The sequence below is a fragment of the Erinaceus europaeus genome, chromosome 6 (assembly GCF_950295315.1).
Source record: "Erinaceus europaeus chromosome 6, mEriEur2.1, whole genome shotgun sequence".
Lineage (NCBI taxonomy): Eukaryota > Metazoa > Chordata > Mammalia > Eulipotyphla > Erinaceidae > Erinaceus > Erinaceus europaeus.
The window spans coordinates 69,327,693-69,348,450 of record NC_080167.1 but is presented as its reverse complement, the minus strand read 5'-3'; positions in this window follow the sequence as shown (position 1 = coordinate 69,348,450).

Below are 20,758 nucleotides of genomic sequence, written 5' to 3'. Positions count from 1 at the left end.
TTTGGCATTTTAGTTTCCAGTCCTACTGAGAAACAGACAGGATGGCAGTAGAGGAAGACAAAAGGCTTATTGTCATGAATTTTAAGTGGGTTTATTATTACTGTTATTTAAATAAAAGAAAACCTTAATCTTGTATTCAGTTTGGATTTAGGTGCTTAAGATATAATTGTTATTTCTGGGCACCAGGAGATGCAGAAATGAGATTGATCCCTTTAGAGCGGCAGCCTCCTTTCACAGAGAGGGGACACTTCAAAAAAGCCCAGACCTTCTAGATATCTGTCAGGAGCTGCATGGAGTTACTGGTAAACACTCAGGCTCTCATGCAGGTTCTGTTGACTCTGAAATGTGTCCTTGTGTTCATTGTCATCGGTCAAGTTCCTGACAATATCCCATCTTGCTCCAACTGCTGGGCCCGCTGTACCCTGCCTTGCTGTGACCTTCATTCTAAATTCTGAGCAACGATGTGGAAACACATGGTGTCAGTCCCCAGCACATTCCTCCTCCTCCTCCTTCTGGACACAGCTCAGGGGTTGTCCAGTGTCTACAAGTTTAAATCTCAAGCTCCCACCTGCCCCCTTGCTTTCTCCATCTCAACATCCCAGGGTCCTCCTGTCTGGACACTTGAAGTCAACGGAGGGTTTAAAGAGGAAAGTCTGGCCAGACACAGCCCAAACTAGAACAGTAGTAAAGAAATACTCTTCCTCCATTTACACAGATCCCTACAGAGCTTACCTGCTCCTGTAGGTTGAGGAGACCAGGTGACTCATTCAAGAAGTGATTTGTTTTTTAATTTTTTACTTATAAAAAGGAAACACTGATAAAAAAATAAAACATAGGATAAGAGGGATACAACTCCACACAATTCCTACCACCAGAAATTCGTATCCCATCCTCTCCCCTGATAGGTTTCCTATTCTTTATCCCTCTGGGAGTATGGACCCAGGTCATTGTGAGATGCAGAAGGTGGAAGGTCTGGCTTCTGTAATTGCTTCCCCAATAAACATGGGCGTTGACAGGTGGATCCATACTCCCAGCCTGCCTCTCTCTTTACCTAGTGGGGCAGGGCACTGGGTAAGCAGGACTCCAGGACACATTGGTGTGGTCCTCTGACCAGGGAAATCTGGTTGGCATCATGTTAGCATCTGGAACCTGGTGGCTGAAAGAAAAGAGTTAACATATAAAGCAGAACAAATTGAGTAATCATGAACCTAAAGGCTGGAATAGTTCAGATAAAGGGGGGGGGGGTTGTCTCCGTTTTGTAGATACTTAGTAGGCCTATTTTAGTTATATTCCAAAGGGCTCAGAAAGTGACTTTAATTGGTGCAGAGTCTGTCAGGAAGCAGGGCATCTCTGTGGAAGCAGACCTCAGTGACCAGAGGGAAGCCTTTTGACTCGGTTGCTGTGGATAATGTCTTGTCCTAAATCTATGACCTGGTTTCATAAAGCTTCCCTTTTGTACGCACAACTGTGAGTTTTCAGTTTCAAGTTGTCTCCCCAATAACCTTTCCGTTGATTTTAATGCAAAAAAAAAGTTTTGTAATTCAGGCCAGTACCCATAAGTCCTGCTCAGGCACTAACCACTGAGATCCATCCACCTAGAAAATGCTCAGAGGCACAGACAGCTTTAGCATTCCCATCAGGAAGAGTGCAGACGGGATCCGCAGCTGGCTAGAAATGAGAACCCTCTCAGACAGGCCTGGAAACTCAATTTGCAGGCCAAGGTCACTGTTTCTTGTGTAGTTTTCATGTCTAATTGTGGCAACTTCACAGAGAGACTATGGCCTCATTCCTGCCAGCTGTTGATGTGTTTTGCAAATGGTTGGACATTTCCTCTTTTGTTTTGTCTCTTAATTGTGTAAGAACATTTTTTTCTTTTTCTTTTTTTTTAAATTGAGAAGTTAATAGTTTACAGTTCAGTTGTTGACACAGGGCTACTATTTCTCACCTCACCAAGACAGGTGTCTGCAAAACACTCTTGGCCCATGTTAGGCCCGTCATGTTAGCACCTGGAAGGCCCCACTCTTCCCAACCCCCCATTCTCTCCTTTTTTTTTTTTTTTACCAGATTCCTTTTGCTTTGGTGTAGTACTGCACCATTCCAAGTTTTACTTTTTATTCCCCCTTTCTATTTTTGTTGCTTAAGTTCTGCCTATGAATGAGATAATCCTGTATTCATCCTCCTCTTTCTGGCTTCTTGCACTTGACATAATTTCTTCAAACTCCATCCAAGTTGAGATGAAGAAGGTGACTTCATCATTCTTAACAGCTGAATTCCATTGTGTACATACACTACAACTTTCTCAGCCACTCATCTGTTGCTGGGCACCTAGGTAACCTTCCAAAACTGAACTAGGAGGAACTAGAAAACATGAATAGATCAGGATGGAGGGAGATAGCATAATGACTGTGCAAAAGACTTTCATGCCTGGTGCTCCCAAGTCCTAGGTTCAATCCCCTGTACCACCATAAGCCACAGCTGAGCAGTACTCCAGTAAAAAAAACAAACAAAAACTAAACCAACAAACATGAATAGACCAAATACAGTTATTGAAGCAGTCATCAAGAGCCATCACAACAATGAAAGTCCAGGTCCAGATAGACGATTCACCAAAGAACTCTACAAAACCTTCAAGGAAGAGCTAATCCCTATACTTCTCAAGCTGTTTCAAACTACTGAGGACACAGGAGTACTCCTCACCACCTTCTACAGAGCTGACATCACCATAATGCCCAAAGCAGACAGAGACACAACAAAATAAGAAAACTACAGCCCAGTGTCTCTGGTGAACATAAACGCTAAGATATTGAACAGAATCCTACTCAACTGAATGTAGCCGCACACTGTAAAGATCGCATAGCATGCCCAGGTGGGACTTATCCCAGGGATGCAAGACTGGCTCAGTATACCTAAATCAGCAAACGTGATTCACCATATCAACTAAAGGGAAACCAAAAGCCACATGATTATTTCAGTAAATTAGAGAAGTCCTTTGCCAAGATCCAACATGATCAGAACACTACAAAAATGGGAGCCAGTAGAAAGTAAGAGCGTGGGGGTCAGGCAGTGGCACAGTTGGTTAAGCGCATGTGGTGCAAAAGCGCAAGGACCGGCATAAGGATCCCGGTTCGCGTCCCCAGCTCCCCACCTGCAGGGGAGTCGCTTCACAGGCGGTGAAGCAGGTCTGCAGGTGTCTGTCTTTCTCTACCCCTCTCTGTCGTCCCCTCCTCTCTCCATTTCTCTCTGTCCTATCCAACAACGAACAACATCAATAATGGTAATAATAATAACCACAACGAGGCTACAACAACAAGGGCAACAAAAGGGGTAAAAAATGGCTTCCAGGAGCGGTGGATTCACGGTGCAGGCACCGAGCCCAGCAATAACCCTGGAGGAAAAAAATAAATTAATTAAATAAAATAAAAAAAGAAAGTAAGAGCATATCTGACCTATTGAGGGGTGCTTGTCTCAGATCCCTATCCTTGCTTGGAGGAGATGTTGAGAGACACATGTCTCTCATAGCATCTGCTGCCTTGTTTTATAGGACTGATCCTCAGCCCCTATTTCATGGGTACTTTGTAAATGTGATGTCCACACTGCAATAGAATGAATATTCTCTGAGCCCCAGGATGTGTCAAACTTGAGAACACTGCCAAAGTGGTTAACTTACTAATTGAGGTCATCTTGGTCCACAGCAATTCCTATGTTTTAGCTCTTCAGGCTCACATCACACCCACTGGGAAAATGTCACTAACCCTCCACCACAGTCCTTTGCACCACTGAAACTCCGAATCCATCCTCTCTCTGTTCTGCAGCTAGATTGTTGAAGTCTTACTTCTCTTTGGTTTTGTTATTTAGTTTTTAATTTCATTATTTATTAATTGCATAGAGACAGCCAGAAATTGAGAGGGAAGGGGGAGATAGAGAGGAAGAGAGACAGAGAGACACCTGCAGTACTGCTTCACCACACGCAAAGCTTTCCCCCTGCAGGTGGGGACCGGGGAATTGAACCTGGGTCCTTGTGCATTGTGACATGTGCACTTAACCAGGTACACCACCACCCGGCCCCTTTTATTTATTTATTTTATATTCTACATGTGTTGTAATGACTATAGGCACATGTACACCTTTTCAAATCAGTGTTCTTATACTCTTTGACTAGATACTGTTGTTTTCGCCGGGCTAGCTTCACGGGCGGGTAACAGACGACCAGGGACTCATGGTTGAGCTGTAGGCAGTATCTTTTTATTCATGCAGGACGCAGCACAATCTAAGCTGAGCTAAGCTAAACTCAAGGTACTGTAAAACTCACAATGCTGTCTTTATATATACTTGCCAAGTAGGGTGGAAACAGGATGTGACATAGAGAGGGTGGAGAGAAAAGTGACTGGTGACAATCAGAGTGTGACAAGGAGAGAATCAGGGTGTGACAAGGAGAGGGAGTGGAGCAAAAACATATCATGAAACAGTGGGGATTGAACCAATGCCCTGGAGGGAGGGTGGTGCTTGTTAACAGCGGTTATGTAAATAGAATGCAGTGGTTATGTAAATAGAATAGTGTTAAGCAGGGGGGATTTAAACCAAATGAAACAGAAGGGGTCTCATGCATACCAACAAGATACCAAGGACTAGAACTATTAGACTATATTATCTATGACTTACCAATTCTTAATATTTTGATGAAACTGGCATGCTGATTTCCATAGAGAATGGACTTGTTTACATTCCACGGACAGTGCACATAGTTTTATTAAAAGGGTATGTGCAAATAATAGTTTGTTTCCTGGTTGCCCCATCTTAAGACATTGAATTGTCGGTATTTGGCCTTGTGATGCAAGTTGTGAGGACTCATTGCAGAATAATCTTAACAGCTGAGACCATGAAGGACCGTAGCTAATTGGTGAGGAGAATAGACTCAGAAATGCTGTAACTGGGAAACTGAGCCTGGTTTCTCATCTCTGAGCATCCCAGTGTCTAGAATTGGATTAGGAATCTGGACTGAAGGGGTGATCCCTGCAGACGGCGCACTTGTAATGCCTGAGGACCACTGGGGAGAACTGTGCAAAGGGGGGACTTAAGTAGTGGAGTGATGCTGTGGTCTCCCTCTCTCACGCTCTCTCTCTCTCTCTCTTTCTCTCTCTCTTATTTGCTACCTGCTACCTGAGGGGAAGAAGAAGAGAAACTGTTAGGAGCAGTGGAAATGTGCAGACAGGAGTCCCCAGTGAAGCCCTGGTGGCAAAACTACAAGTAAAACAAAACACACACACATACATACACACACACACACATATACACACACATACATACACACACACATATATACATACACTCACACACACATATATACACACATACATATATACACACATACATACACACACATATACACACACCCACACACAGACACATACATATACACGCATACATATACACACATATATACACACATACATATACACACATACACACATATATACACGCATACATATACACACATATATATACACACACATATACACACATATATACACACACACTCACACACACATATATACACACACTCACACACACATATATACACACATGCATATACACACATATACACACACACTCACACACATATATACACACACATACACACACATACATATACACACACACATATATATACACACTCACACACATATATACACACATACATACACACACATATATATACACACATATATACACACACACATATATACACACATACATATACACACACATATATACACACACACACTCACACACATATGTACACACACACTCACACAAACACTCACACACATATGTACACACACATATATACACACACATATATATACACACACTCACACACATACACACATACACACTCACACACACATACTCACATACACACACACATACACACACATATACACCCACACTCACACACTCACACACACACACACATACACACATACACACACATATACACACATACACACACACACACACACACACACACACACACACACACACGGAGTCGGTGCTCATAGCTTCCTTTCTGGCACTCTTCGCAGTGTGTGAGAGATAACACAGCTGAGAGCACGGCTCCTTTCCTTAGAGCCTTGGCCCCCACAGTGACTTCCAACTAGAGCCAGCTCAAACTGTAATGTCAGCTTCCAGGACCTTTTTCTTTCCATCACTGCTCAAGGCTGACTTTTTCAGCTAGAATGAGGGAGTGAGAGACAGCGGGGGAAAGACACCACAACATCTAAGTTTCCTCCAGTGAGGTCGGGGCTGGACTTAAAAATGGGGTTGCACATGTGACAAAGTAGAAACATTATCCAGGTAAGCTATTTTCCTGGCCCTTGATTATACTTTTAAAGTTTCTTTTTTCTTTTCCTAAATTGTATTTATTTATTTTTTTATTCTTAGATAAAGATATTAAGAGAAATTGAGAGGGCAGGAGGAAATAGAGACAGAGAGGTACCTGCAGTCCTGTTTCGCCACTCATGAAGCATCCCCCTGTAGATGGGGACCAAGGGTGCCGGGATAGCCTGAGGGTACTTCTTCCCGAGCTAGTGCTCTCTGGCTTGGAGAGAACTCAACTGGAGCCGATCTAGGCTGCTGCGTGGGAGAGGGATCAGGAACTCCTGCCGCACTAACTTCCACAGGAGATACACTCTGGAACTCTCGGAGCCGGAAAGCAATTTCCAGGTGTCTTTAATCAGAAGAGCAGCTGTTTTTATACTCTCCAAGTAGGGTGGAAACAGGATGTCATATAGAGAGGGTGGAGAGAAAAGTGACTGGTGAAAATCAGAGTGTGACAAGGAGGGGGTGGAACAGGCGAGAATCCTATCACTGAACCACCAATGCCCTGGAGTGCTTTATGTAAAAGTGATTTATGTAAATAGACCAAAGCTTTGGATCAGTAAATCCCTATATAGGCATATGGTTAAGCAGAAGCCAGGGGGAGGTGGCATACTACCCAACATCTCCCCCTTTCTTTTTAACTATTTGCCATAGTATCAGGAGTGCGGGGCACTTTGTGAGGCAGGGAGACTGATAAGAGGCACACCTTTTTTTGGGGTTCTACTGTCCCTCCTTGCTCAACCTCTCCGTGGAGAGAGAGACTAACAGGATTGACACACCCCTCAGGCTCAAGCCCTTCCAAGCTCAACCATATCCTCACAATTCCCCAACATCTTCCTCTTACTTAATGGCCATATATAACTGGGTCAATGTCTGTAAAAGGCTTCATCTCTGTCAGGGGAATAGCAGTGTAGGGGTGAACGGAAACCTGTTGGGAAGAAAGCAGAATGATAGTGTGTAAGTGTCTTCAAAAAGAACTAGCACAAGACAGGGAGGGATAAGTAAGAGTAGCAAGAGACAGAGTGAGCCTGATGGGTGGAGGAGTGGGGGCCTGATAAGCCGAGGGGCTAGAGGGGTGATCTGGCATTGCAAAATCCCGAGTCAGCTGGCGGTAAGTTCTATGAACTGCTACAGTCATTCTTCAAGAAGTCCAGCAGTATAAAAGGAGTGTCCAGCAAGTTCTATAGAAGCATCAGTCCAATGTCAAAGGCCAGGAAATAAATGCCACACGTCTATCTTGATGGAGGAGGACGGCCACTGGAACTTTTCTTCTCTGTAGAGAGTGACCTGGAACCGCCAAAACATGGTGGGCGAAACAGAAGCAGGAAGAGCAGACACCGATGGTTGAGAGAAAGGCAGTAGGAAAGTCTTGTCCTTTGGAGTCTGTGAATCAGGTTCTCCAGATTGTGTCAGGTCACATCATGGGTTTTGGGGGATGGCTGTAATTGTGGGTGATGTCAGAGGTCAGGGGTCCAAGATGGATTTCTGGGGATTCTATATAAGCAGATGCTTCTTTATGCGAAGGCTTGTCATAGCTGTAGTCAATTACTTATGAAAAAACTTTGTAACAAATTAGAAGTTTACTACAATTGATAACTCAATGATTATAATTGGTTTAGGTATCTTTATAATTTCGTGTAAAGGTCATCTTACGTGACCTCATGTAGCAGTCTTTATATAGCAAAGTTTTCATACCGAATTTAAGTCACATATATTGATTCTTAACTATTTTTACATTGGGTTTTTAAGCAAACTCAGGTTACTAGAGTTAACACATTTTAGTGACAATTTTTTTTTTTGGTACATTTACAATATCGGATTGATGCCAAATTTGTTGTGGATTAATTTCCACAAGATAGCTTACAGGACATTTTTTGGAGCCCTCCAAAAATGTCCTGTATAGAGAATTTGTATTTTAACTTAGGCGATGATGAATTGTCACATTGAATATTTAGAGTTTTACCTTAAACACTCAGTTACTTAAATGAATTGATTTTACCTCTTCTCGTAAAAATGTAGCTTCGAAGATATAATTTAACTGTTAAGTTAATGTTTACCAAACTTGAAACACGCATATTAAACATATAGTTTATAACACACAGGAGGAGAAAAACTTGTAAATAAGATATATCATTTCAAATGTGAATTTAGATCTACTGTCATAGTTGAACCATCTTTACTCACAGTTTAAGACTAAACATTTCATATTGATATCAAGACTTAAAAAAGAAATCAAAAGGGGGAATGAACAATTTTTGGACTGTTTTTGGACGTCTCCAGAAACCATGGCTGCGTCCAGCCGTTTTATATAAAGTCAGTTAACTTTCAGAGTACTCTGAGCACAATGGGTCATACAAAAATTTTGGTCACTCAACTCACTCAATTTTTTTTTTTCACTCACTCACAAAACACAACTGGCTAGTCATAGCATAAGACATTCGGGGGGGGGGAAGAGTTCTGTGAATCAGATTTTTTTTTTTTATTCTGCCATGCTGTATTATGGATCCTGGGGTGCATCCTGTAGCCAGTCCTCTTGCAGCCAGTCTTCTTGCAGTGTTTCTTGTTCTTCAGGGATATCAGCGCCATCATGTGGGTATTGCCGAACATGGCGGGCAGGAACCCAAACAGGCTTGGAGTAATTTTGTGGAAAAATACATGCAAAACCCCTCCCCATAGTCAACAGGGGGTCAGGTCCTTTCCAAATTTTATCAAGTGGGTCTTTCCATTTGACTTTAACAGCTGGGAGGGTGGGTGGTGTTTGCCAATGAAGAATTATAGGAGGTTGGTCTGAGTTTTTGTAAATATTAAAGAGATTTAATGTAGTTAAGGCTTTTGCCAGCTGGATATTAGGGGGGTACATTTCCCCTTTTTCTTTATTTAATTGAGCCTTAAGAGTTTGATGGGCCCTCTCAACAATACCTTGTCCCTGTGGATTATACGGAATGCCTGTAGTATGAGTAATGTTCCAGAGGGAACAAAAATCTTTAAATTGTTTGCTGGTAAAAGCAGGTCCATTATCCGTTTTAAGTTGAAGAGGTAAGCCCATTACAACAAAACAGGAGAGCATATGGCTTATAAGCTTTTTTGAGTTTTCTCCAGTCTGAGCTGTAGCCCACATAAACTTAGAGAAGGTATCAATTGAGACGAACACATATTTTTGTTTGCCAAAGTTAGGTATGTGGGTAACATCAATTTGCCAAAGAGCGTTGGCTTTTAAACCTCGAGGATTAACCCCCAGAGTCTGAATAGCAGGTGTTTTGATTAGACCTGCACAGGAGGAACATGTAGCAAGAATATGTTTTAACTGTGGCAGAGGAATATCAGGAAATCGAGCTCGAAGACCTTTAAGATTAACATGGGTTAGGGAATGAAAGTCAGCAGGATTAGAGACAGAGGCTAGGAGAATTCCTGTGGAGGCAAGGCAGTCAGCTGCAGCATTCCCTTCGGACATGGGACCAGGAAGAGGGCTGTGGGTACGTAGGTGCTGAACATACAGTGGATGGGTTCAAGAACAGAGCATAGAGGCAATTTGAATTAAAAGAGGAGAAAGTGGGTTGTCATCAATTCTTACATAAGATCGAGCAAGCCACGGAAGTAAGTTAACAGTATACACACTGTCAGAAAAAAGGTTGAAAGATTCTGGTACAGCTTTTAATGCAAGGAAAACAGCATAAAGTTCTTTGTACTGAGGGGAATTATCAGGAAGTTCAGTAAAGAGAGGTTTGGGGTATTGCTGGTCTGGATAATATATAAGGGCAGCAGCTCCCTTTTTTCCACCATCAGTGAACACTGTAGGAGCAGAGGGGATGGGATCTCAAGAGAAAAGTTTAGGTACTAGTAGAGGCAACAGAGGTAAAGAAGCTATCAAATTATTAGAGGGAAAAATATTATCTAATTGTCCTGGAAAACCCATTAAACTTATGGCAAAACGAGAATGGTGGCGTATGAGCCATTCTGTATCAGTGAGAGAAAAGGGAAGAATGATTGAATCTGGTTCCCTTCCTAAGACCTGAACCGATCTGTTTCTTCCTTGGCGAACCATAAATGCTAAGGCATCAATCTCGGTAAGGAGTCTTGGAGCTCCACCTACTGGCGTATGAAGCCATTCGAGAATGCTATGTTTCTGCCACAATGGCCCCACTACCGTGGGGGTGGAGTTAAAAATTAGAAGATTTACTGGAGAGGAGGGGGAGAACCGAACGAGGTGCATGTCCTGGAGAGCCTGGTTAACTTTTTCCAGAGCCAAGGATGCTTCGGGGGTTAACATACGCTTTGAGGAGGGCTGTTTGTTTCCTTTTAACAGATCGAAAAGTGGTTGCAGGCAGCTCGTAGGCAGATAAAGATACTGCCTAAGCCAATTCAAATTTCCAAGAAAACTTTGTAAAGAAGCAAGAGTGAGATTAGAAGGAAAAGTAACACAAGGTTTTAAAGGACGAATCTGCGTTAGGGAAATCTCTGAGCCTAAGAAAGATATTGGAGGGATTAGCTGTATCTTCTCAGGAGCTACATTAAGTCCACTTCTCTTTAAGGCAGGGATTAGAAAATCACGTAGGGCGGAGAGATCTGTATCTAATTCTCCCCATATTAACACGTCATCCATATAATGAAAAACCTTAAGGCCCTTATGAATATATGGAAAAAGGGCAGATTTAACAACCTCTTGACAAATAGTAGGACTATTAGCCATGCCCTGGGGCAGTACCACCCATTCAAATCTATCGGCAGGGCTGGCATTATTAATAGAAGGAACAGAGAAAGCAAAACGTTTACAATCTTGTGGGTGTAAGGGAATAGAGAAAAAACAATCCTGTATATCAATAGCTATGATTGGAATTCCTGTGGGAATTGCAGAAGCAAGAGGCAAACCCCTTTGGGGGGAGCCCTAAACCTGCATGGTTTTATTAACTGCACGAAGATCTTGGAGGAGGCGCCATTTTCCTGAGCGCTTTTTAATCACAAAGACTGGAGTATTCCATGGGCTCCGAGAATGACGAATGTGTCCCAAAGATAACTGCTCTTGGACGAGTTTTTTAAAAATTTCTAGCTTCTCCCTAGGCAAAGGCCACTGTTCCACCCAGACAGGCTCATTAGAAAGCCAATCTAAGTGGGGAGTTCTGTTACGAACAGTGGCAGTTAGTATTGGGGGTGCTGGTTGGGTCTAGCAGTCTCACAGGAGTGAGTGTGGTGTCCTGCAGAGGTGTCTGAGGATATCACTATATCTAAAGATTCCAGCAAGTCTCTTCCCAATAAATTGGTGCTTATATCAGCTATTAAAGGCTGAAAGCGTCTGGTAGTCCCTTCTGGATCTTCCCACACAAGGGAATCTCGTGTGCGGAATGCCTGAGTCAATCCTCCAACACCATGTAAGCGTGGTCCTGGGAGGAGTTCCCAACTCTGGGGAACCTCTGCTTGTCTTAATATTGTCTTATCTGCTCCCGTGTCAATCAAACACTGAAAAGGAATATTACCAATCTTTACTGTCATAGTTGGGTGACCCCTTTCTAAAACAGGGGTGGTCCATAAAATCTCAGGCTCCGAATTCGAGCTGTTCTCTTGCTCCAGCCGGTTATTTCTATGCTGGAAGTTCCCACATACCGCGGGTTCCTCCTTCTGCTCACCCTCTGTTATTGTTACTTGGCGTGGTGGGTATAGCGACGGATTGGGTCCCAAGCTGGGCTTCTGTTTGTGGAAGAAGGGCACAGCACCAAGCGGGCGACCTGCTTCCTTCCCTCTTGGGGGCGGGGCTAAGGGAAGCCCCATACCTAGTTTAAATCCCTGTTTACATTTGGCAGAGGCGTGCCATTACTATGGAACCTTGACCAACAATCTCTCCTCCAGTGAAATCCTTTTTGGCATCTGGGACAAGGCATTCGTGGTCTCTGATTCCCTGTCTGGAGGCGGGGTTGCCCTGACTGGAGGTGGGGTCGCGGTCTATTTTCTGGACATTGTTTACGCCAATGCTCTTGGCGACCGAACTGAAAGCAAGCCCCTTTTTGCTTATGTAAGGTAGCTGCATAGGCCTGTAACATAGGTCCTTAAAAAGAGCTTGATCTGAGATCCTGTGTAGCTAGAATCCAAGTATCTGGGTGTTCGTTTTTAAGAGTGATACAGGCCTGTCGAAAATGCAGAAGCATTCCATCCCAGACTATGGATCGCAGGAGGAGAAAACGAGCGTCAGGATTATAAATCTTCCTTTCCAAACTCGACTGGACCCTGGCAATGAATTTAGCGAGGGATTCATCAGGTTCTTGTTGCAGGGAGAGAATGGGGGCTGAGGCTGCTCCCATGGGTGGTGTTAATCGCTCCCATGCTTTTAATGCACACAGGCGTACTTGATCAAAATACCCCGGTGGAAACTTGGCTTCCGCCTGTTGAATCCCTGTTTCTAATTGGCCTGTTCCAAACAATGCATCAAAGTTACCCTCTGGCTGATTTTAAATATTTTTCCGCGATTGTTGTAAACATTCATCGCGAAAGAATGCCTCCCATTGCAGGAAGAGGGGGCCTGGGAGTGTAGCACGAGTCACATCTCTCCAATCTTGGGGGGTATTAAGGTTCTGAAGCAGGCCTTGTAAAATGGACCTGGTCCATGGGGCATGAACACCGTCATCTTTGATAGCCTGGCGTAGTTCCTTCAGGTCTGTGGCGGAATATGGATACCAGGCCTGAGGTTTTTGTCTATTGGGGGCAACATTGACCGGAAATGTGTGGACTTGCTCTAATAAGTGTGTAGCGGTAGGAGGAGTCACCGAAGTGGAAGCTTCTGGACAAGTGGCCAAAGAAGTGGTTTTGGAGGCTACAGGAGAATTCGGACATGTGTCTATCAAAACAGGGGTGGGCGAAGAAGCAGCCGTGGAGGCAGCAGGAGGTTCCGGACATGTGTCTGCCAAAATGGGGGTGGCTGAAGAAGTGGCTGTGGAGTCCAAAGGAGAATTCGGACACGTGTCTGCCAAAATAGGGGCCTCAGGGCAAGATGCCAAAATAGGGGCCTCAGGGCAAGATGCAGAGGAATTAGGGTGGGTCAAGATCACGACAGGCCTTTGCTTCTTCTTGTTTTTAAGGTGCTGGTTAAGTTCTATGATTACTTCCTTTATCTCTTGGACCTCAGCCTCTAGGTCCTTAAGCCTTTTGAGAGGTTGCCCTATATATCCCTTAAAAGCTGCTATGATGATCAATAGGATATAAGGTGAAGCCCCGAGAAAAATGTCCCAGATATACAAAAATTGTATACTGGAAAAAGAATGCAGAATTTAGAAAAGATTTTCCATGGTGGAGAGATCTCAGGAAAACAGTAAGAAAAAAAAAAAGAAAAAAAATCACAGTGCCTTAACACAATATTGCAGATACCCAAAAGGTGTGTACTTATCTAAGATGTCTTCTTGTAAATCTGCTGCTTACGGGTCCCTGTTCCGGGCGCCAGATGCCGGGATAGCCTGAGGGTACTTCTTCCCGAGCTAGTGCTCTCTGGCTTGGAGAGAACTCAACTGGAGCCGATCTAGGCTGCTGCGTGGGAGAGGGATCAGGAACTCCTGCCGCACTAACTTCCACAGGAGATACACTCTGGAACTCTCGGAGCCGGAAAGCAATTTCCAGGTGTCTTTAATCAGAAGAGCAGCTGTTTTTATACTCTCCAAGTAGGGTGGAAACAGGATGTCATATAGAGAGGGTGGAGAGAAAAGTGACTGGTGAAAATCAGAGTGTGACAAGGAGGGGGTGGAACAGGCGAGAATCCTATCACTGAACCACCAATGCCCTGGAGTGCTTTATGTAAAAGTGATTTATGTAAATAGACCAAAGCTTTGGATCAGTAAATCCCTATATAGGCATATGGTTAAGCAGAAGCCAGGGGGAGGTGGCATACTACCCAACACAAGGGTTTGAACCTGGGACCCTGTGCACTGTAATGTGTGCACTCAACCAGATGTCCCATCACCTGGCCCATAAAAGGTTTCTATTAAACCCTGGCCTAATGTGAGTCTCCAGAGTGGTAGGGACTGTTGATTCCAGTGTGTGAGCATTCAACTAATAGGACCCTCTTTGTCCTAACAGACTCTTTGAAGCATCTGATAGGGCCAACATGCTTAGGAACAGTAAGAAGGAGGAAAAGAAAGAAACTTGAAGGACTGGCCGTCACTTTAAAAATTCATTACTTTTGTTATTTGTAATAGGGAGAACATTAAGTATTTAGTACATTTGGCATTGAAAAACTGTGATTTCTCTATTTTATTTATTTCTAAGTCAAAATTTCTTACTGCACACTTTCTTCCCCCCCCCCCCTGGCCTTCTGACCTCAGTCTTGATATTCTCTACAAGAACTGATATTTCTTTCTTTCTTTTTTTTTTTTTTGCCTCCAGGGTTATTGCTGGGACTCAGTGCCTGCACCATGAATCCACCACTCCTGGAGGCCATTATCCCCCCTTTTGTTGCCCTTGTTGTTGTATCCTTGTTGTGGTTATTATTATTGTTGTTGATGTCATTTGCTATTGGATAAGACAGAGAGAAATGGAGAGAGGAGGGGAAAACAGAGAGGGGAAGAGAAAGAGAGACACCCACAGACCTGCTTCACCGCCTGTGAAGCGACTCCCTTGTAGGTGAGGAGCCGGGGGGGGGGGGGGGGGGGGCTCGAACCTGGATTCTTACGCCGGTCCTTGTGCTTTGCACCACGTGCGCTTAACCCGCTGTGCTACCACCCGACCCCCGACATTTATTTCCTATATGAGCTGGGAGGCCAGGCAAGATGCCTGTTCTTGTTCAGTGTGTCATTCTTGGCCCTTAAATTATTTCAGTTGGATACTTTCAGTGTGACATATATTGGCAGACATAAAGCACATTTAGAACTGAAAAATTCACCCTTTTCTTAATTTCTTGAGTTTTATTAGGGGAAATATGGGAATGGCCTGAAGTAATGGCTCTTTACATTGATCCTAGAACATGTGACATGTTTACCTTTTAAATAAGACAAAAATAAATTTTAATATGCTCATTTAATTTGTCACAAATGCCTTCGAATTTTAGGCTAATTTAAGCTCCCATACTTTTGTCTGTCCTTAGTTTTAAAAATTTCATCGCCCCCCTGCCCCAATTCCCACCCTGAGGAATCCATCAGAATTCTTTGTGGAAGACTAACTAGTTGAAATTTTTGAAGGGACATAAACAATGGTCTCTATTTCTTCTCTTCTAGATTTAGTGGTATCACCCACCCCCCACTGTCACCTCTTTGGGGACATTTAATCACAAGACTAAATTCTTACTATTATTCAAAAAGAAGGATTTGTTTTAAAAAAAATTGATAAAAGCCTAACTGGCCCTCGACAAGATGAGTTTTGCTCATTAAGAGGCTCTGATTCTTAGTTGTGTTAGCATCCACCGACTACCAAGCAAATATTAGTCCAGATAGCATATTAGCTGTTGTAGAAATATTTCACGAGGCATAGGAAGGATGAAAATTAATTATTACTTACTGGGTTTGAATTAATGATTTTCCTTGTTTCCATCAGCTTCAAACTGAAATTATTTTCAAAGTCAAACAATTCACAAAAGAGTCTCGGTGTTGGGGGCAATGATTTTGTAGGACAAGGAAGAAGGGTGTTTATTTTCAGTAATCATCACTGTTACTCCTGTTCAAAGTTAATAATATCAGTTGCCTAAAGGGTCAAACTTAATTTTTTTTCCAGAGGAACAGGAAAACAGTGGCATATAAGACTTAAGTCATACCTCTGACATCTTTACAGATATTTCAGCCAGATATTTATGTGTTCATTTTATATTTATGGATATAGTTTTCCTTATTTCACATAGGATTTGCTTAAGATGACAGCACATAATAAGCAGTTAACTCTGACACATTTTAAGTCTAAGAATTTTTAAGAAGAAAACATACATTTTCTCTTATATTATTTACCATAAACAATCTGTAATTGTTTATTATATAACATCCATTTTTCTTATATATTATGCTGGGTAAACCCACCTAGCACTTTTTAAATTTATTTATAAAAATGGGAATATTGACAAGACCATAGGATAAGAGGGATATAATTCCACACAATTCCCTCCATTAGAGTTCTGCATCCCATCCCCTCCCTTCTAGCTTTCCTATTCTTTCTCTCTCTGGGAGTATGGATCATTATGAGGTGCAGAAGGTGGACGGTCTGGCTTCTGTAGTTGCTTCCCTGCTGAACATGGGTGTTGGCAGGTCGATCCATCCTCCCAGCCTGTCTCCTTCTTTCCCTAGTGGGGCAGGGCTCTGGAGAGGTGGGGCTCTAGGACACATTGGTGGAGTCGTCTGCCCAGTGGTGAAGCAGTACTGCAGGTGTTACTTTGTCTCTCTTCTAATCACTCCCTTCCCTCTCAATTTCTAACAGTCTCTGTTCAATAAATAAAGACAATAAAATATTAAAAGAAAATATTGTTGATCATGGAATTTTTCTTCCTTTTTATTTTATTTTAAATAATTTTTGATGTGTTACTAATAGTTTGTTACAAGACTATAAAATTACAATGTATAGGGAGTCAGGTGGTAGCGCAGTGGGTTAAGCGCATGTGGTGCAAAGCACAAGGACTGGCATAAGAATCCCAGTTCGAACCCCCGGCTCCCCACCTGCAGGGGAATCACTTCACAGGCGGTGAAGCAGGTCTGCAGGTGTCTGTCTTTCTCTCCCCCTCTCTGTCTTCCCCTCCTCTCCCAATTTCTCTCTGTCCTATCCAACAACAACGACAACAATAATTACTACAACAAACAAGGGCAACAAAAGGGAATAAATAAATATTTTTTTAAAAGATTACAATGTGTAGTTCACTCCACAACCACGACCAACATTCTATATTCCCGCCCAGAAGCCTCCCAAATATAACCACCAGAGTTCGATCAAGTGAATTTTAAAAGCAGATGTAGCACAAGTCTGCAGAAAAGAACAGAGGACACCTGGGAGAGCCAGAGGTTCTGCCATTTCCCGCCATTACCACCTTAAACGTCAACCCAGTCAAAACCCACAGTGGTCAAAGGCCTTCACTGACTTTTAGAATCAATTGGTGGGGATTGTCACACTCACCTTGTCATGCTGAAGACTAAGATGAACATAATTTTAAAAATCTAGTCTAATTGACAAGTGTAACCTACTCTGACTCCTTTAAGAGCAGACTGGTCTCTACAATGCTGCTCAATTCACTCTAAACTAAAAATAAAACCATATCCCCCCAAAGAGAGAATTATTTATAGGACCAGTGAGAAGTATTCTATTTCCTGAGTTGTGTGGGACTTTTCCTTACAGTTTTAATACCCCCGGGAAAAGATCCTCAGAGAATCCTGATAGCAGAAGTCTCTCCTGTTCCCAAAGTTCCCTTAGCTATCAGGGAATGCACATGTTCAGACACCTAGGAGTGAGAACACCCAGTCCTGCTGTCCTGACTTAATTCAGCAAGCAATAACACTGATCATTAGAGACTATTACAAGACATGCATGTTGAATCTACTAGTCAAGAAACCACTCTGTCCTCAAATAAAAAATATTATACATTTATGGAAAGATTACTGCATTTATTCTAAACCACATATTTCACCAGCACAGTTTTGGAAAGAGCTGTGTTTTTCTTCCCCCCCCCAATCATTCTCTTTTTTAAAAATTTATATTATGTATTTAGTTATTATTGGATAGAGACAGAGAGAAATTGCGAAGGGAGGAGGAAGTAGAGAGGGAAACAGAGAAACACCTGCAGCCCTGCTTCACCACTCATGTAGCTTTTCCCCTGCAGGTGGGGGCCAAGGGCTTGAACTTGGGTCCTTGTGCACTGTAATGGGTGCATTTAACCAGGTGCAACCCTGCCTGCCCATGCATTCACTGAATATTTGCCATGGTTGATGAGGCTGTCTCCTCAGCACTGGGGATTGACTGTTGCACCTTCTTCACCTCCTCTTGGATGGAGCTTGAAGGAATTCTGTGAAGTGAGATCAGCCAGAAAGAGAAGGATGAAGATGGGATGAAATCACTCATGGACAGAAGTGGAGAAATAAGAACAGGAGGGGAAACAGAAAGCAGAATTTGGACTGGGTTTGGTGTATTTGACCAAAAAATAGGAATCTGGGGTGGGGAACTTTCAGATCCTGGTGTGTGATGGCGGAGGAGGACCTAGGCTGGGGATGAGAGTGTTTTGCAGAAAACTGAGAAATTTTACATATGAGTCAACAACTGTGTCTACTGTAAACCTTTAATTCCCCAAATTATTATTTTTTTAAAAAATCAGATATTAGTCAATTTTGCTGTAGGGAGGAGTCATCAGTGATTGGTTGGAAGAGTATTGTTCCAAATGGAAATGTTTGCAGAGACTTGTGGGATTTATTAGGGAGGCTTCTTTGCAGAGGACAAGACCCCTTGGTTTCATAGAGAATGAGAGAGAGGAAACTGGCTCAGGCACTGTGGTGGATGAGTTCAAATATGCCTTCAGCACAGAGCCTCATGCTGACCTGAGGCGAGAAGGTAAGTAGTAGCGTAAATGGTCCGTCTGTCCTGGAGGCTTTGGGAATTCCTGTCCCCTGGCCCCACTTGCAGGGAGAAAGCTACAGGAGTCAGTACTGCAGGTGACTCTCTCTCCTCCCCCTCTTGATTTCTCTGTCTCTATCCAATTAAAACAAATAAAAAATCAAATTCCTGTGGTCCCAGAGCGACAAAGTGGATAAAGCCTTGGACTCTCAAAGGTGAGATCCTGAGTTTGATCCCTAGCAGCACATGTACCAGAGTGAAGTCTGGCTCTTTCTCTCTATACTCCTATCATTCTCATAAATACATAAATACATAAAATATTTAACAAATATAAACAGCAAATTCCTTTATCTCTATTCCCAAATCCCTGCAGTCATTATGAATATCTTGTCTGTTATTATTGTTGTTGTCGTTGTTATTTAATTTATGATGTACAGGGAAGTTAAGTGATTTGCTCCTAGAGTCATTGGAGTATCCAAGATTTGAACGCAGGCACCCCAGCTCCAGACATTACCGCTGTATTTTGGGCATAGAGAAGTATTTCCGGAGACAGCAGTTGTTGACTAGAGGGTGACAGTGGAGCCTGTAACTAACGTAGCACACAAATAAGGAGGCTTCCCTCCAGGTCATTTTCAGACTTTCTTTTATAAAGAGTAGGGGAAACTCATCCCATTCCTTTCCTGAAAATATAGGCCCTGAACTCTGGAACACTGTCTGATGGACTCAGATTGACAGTGAGGAACACACATATTTGCTGACACTTCACCAAACTGTGGACGTTATATTTATCTCATTAATGTTGTCCTGTAGGCAGACTATATGTGTGATGCCCTGTGTCCTCATAAAATGGGTGTGTTTCCCTTCTTGAAACAAATGACCCTCTGAAACAGGAAGCTTGGAGGAAGGGGCCAGTGGCGTGGGTGTCCTCTGGAACTGTTTAAAAGGGTCAGTTTCTCTGTGGAAGGATGTAAGCTAGACTGGGGCTGCTTCTGCTCTGTGTGGACCACTGTGTGTGTGCTTGTATGTTTCAGGTGTCAGTCTGAGGGCAGGATTCATGCCACGCTCACCACAGCTATGAGAATGGCTTCCAATAGACTGGATGTGACTCATTTGTCACACTGGCTTCCATTCCGCCAAAGACACTTTTCAAAGTACAGGAGCAAGGGTACAGCCTCAGCCTGAGGTAGATATTTGGACTTTTGAGGTTAAAGCTGTTGTAGCAGGGTACACACACACACACACACACACACCCTCCTGAATACTGGGTTGTCTTACTCAGAATATCAAAAATAAGTCATGCCATGTGATATGTCCCTTCCATCAAGAAGATTCACATCTACTGGATACCAAAAAATAAACTATGAGCATATAGTTATTAAAAGTATAAATAGCGGGTTAAGCACACGTGGCACAAAGTGCAAGGCCCGGCGTAAGGATCCCAGTTCGAGCCCCCGGCTCCCCACCTGCAGAGGAATTGCTTCGCAAGCAGTGAAGCAGGTCTGCAGGTGTCTGTCTTTCTCTTCTCCTCTCTGTCTTCCCTTCCTCTCTCCATTTCTCTCTGTCCTATCCAGCAACAACAACAGCTATGACAACAATAGCAACTACAAGAAGTACAACAACAAGGGCAACAAAATGGGAAAAATAGCCTCCAGGAGCAGTGGATTCGTAGTACAGGCACAGAGCCCCAGCAATAACCCTGGAGGCAAAAAAAAAGTATGAATATATTAGTTTTAAAAAGTGTTCTCAAAACAAAATTGTTCCTTGGCAACAGGTGTGGACTTGTACCTCTAGCACTGGACACGCCGAGACCGGAGACAGGAGTTGGGGAAGATTAAACAGAAAAGCAGTGCATTCTTGAAAAGGAAATTCTTCGGTGAGTCCTTAACTAAAATTTTTATTTGTC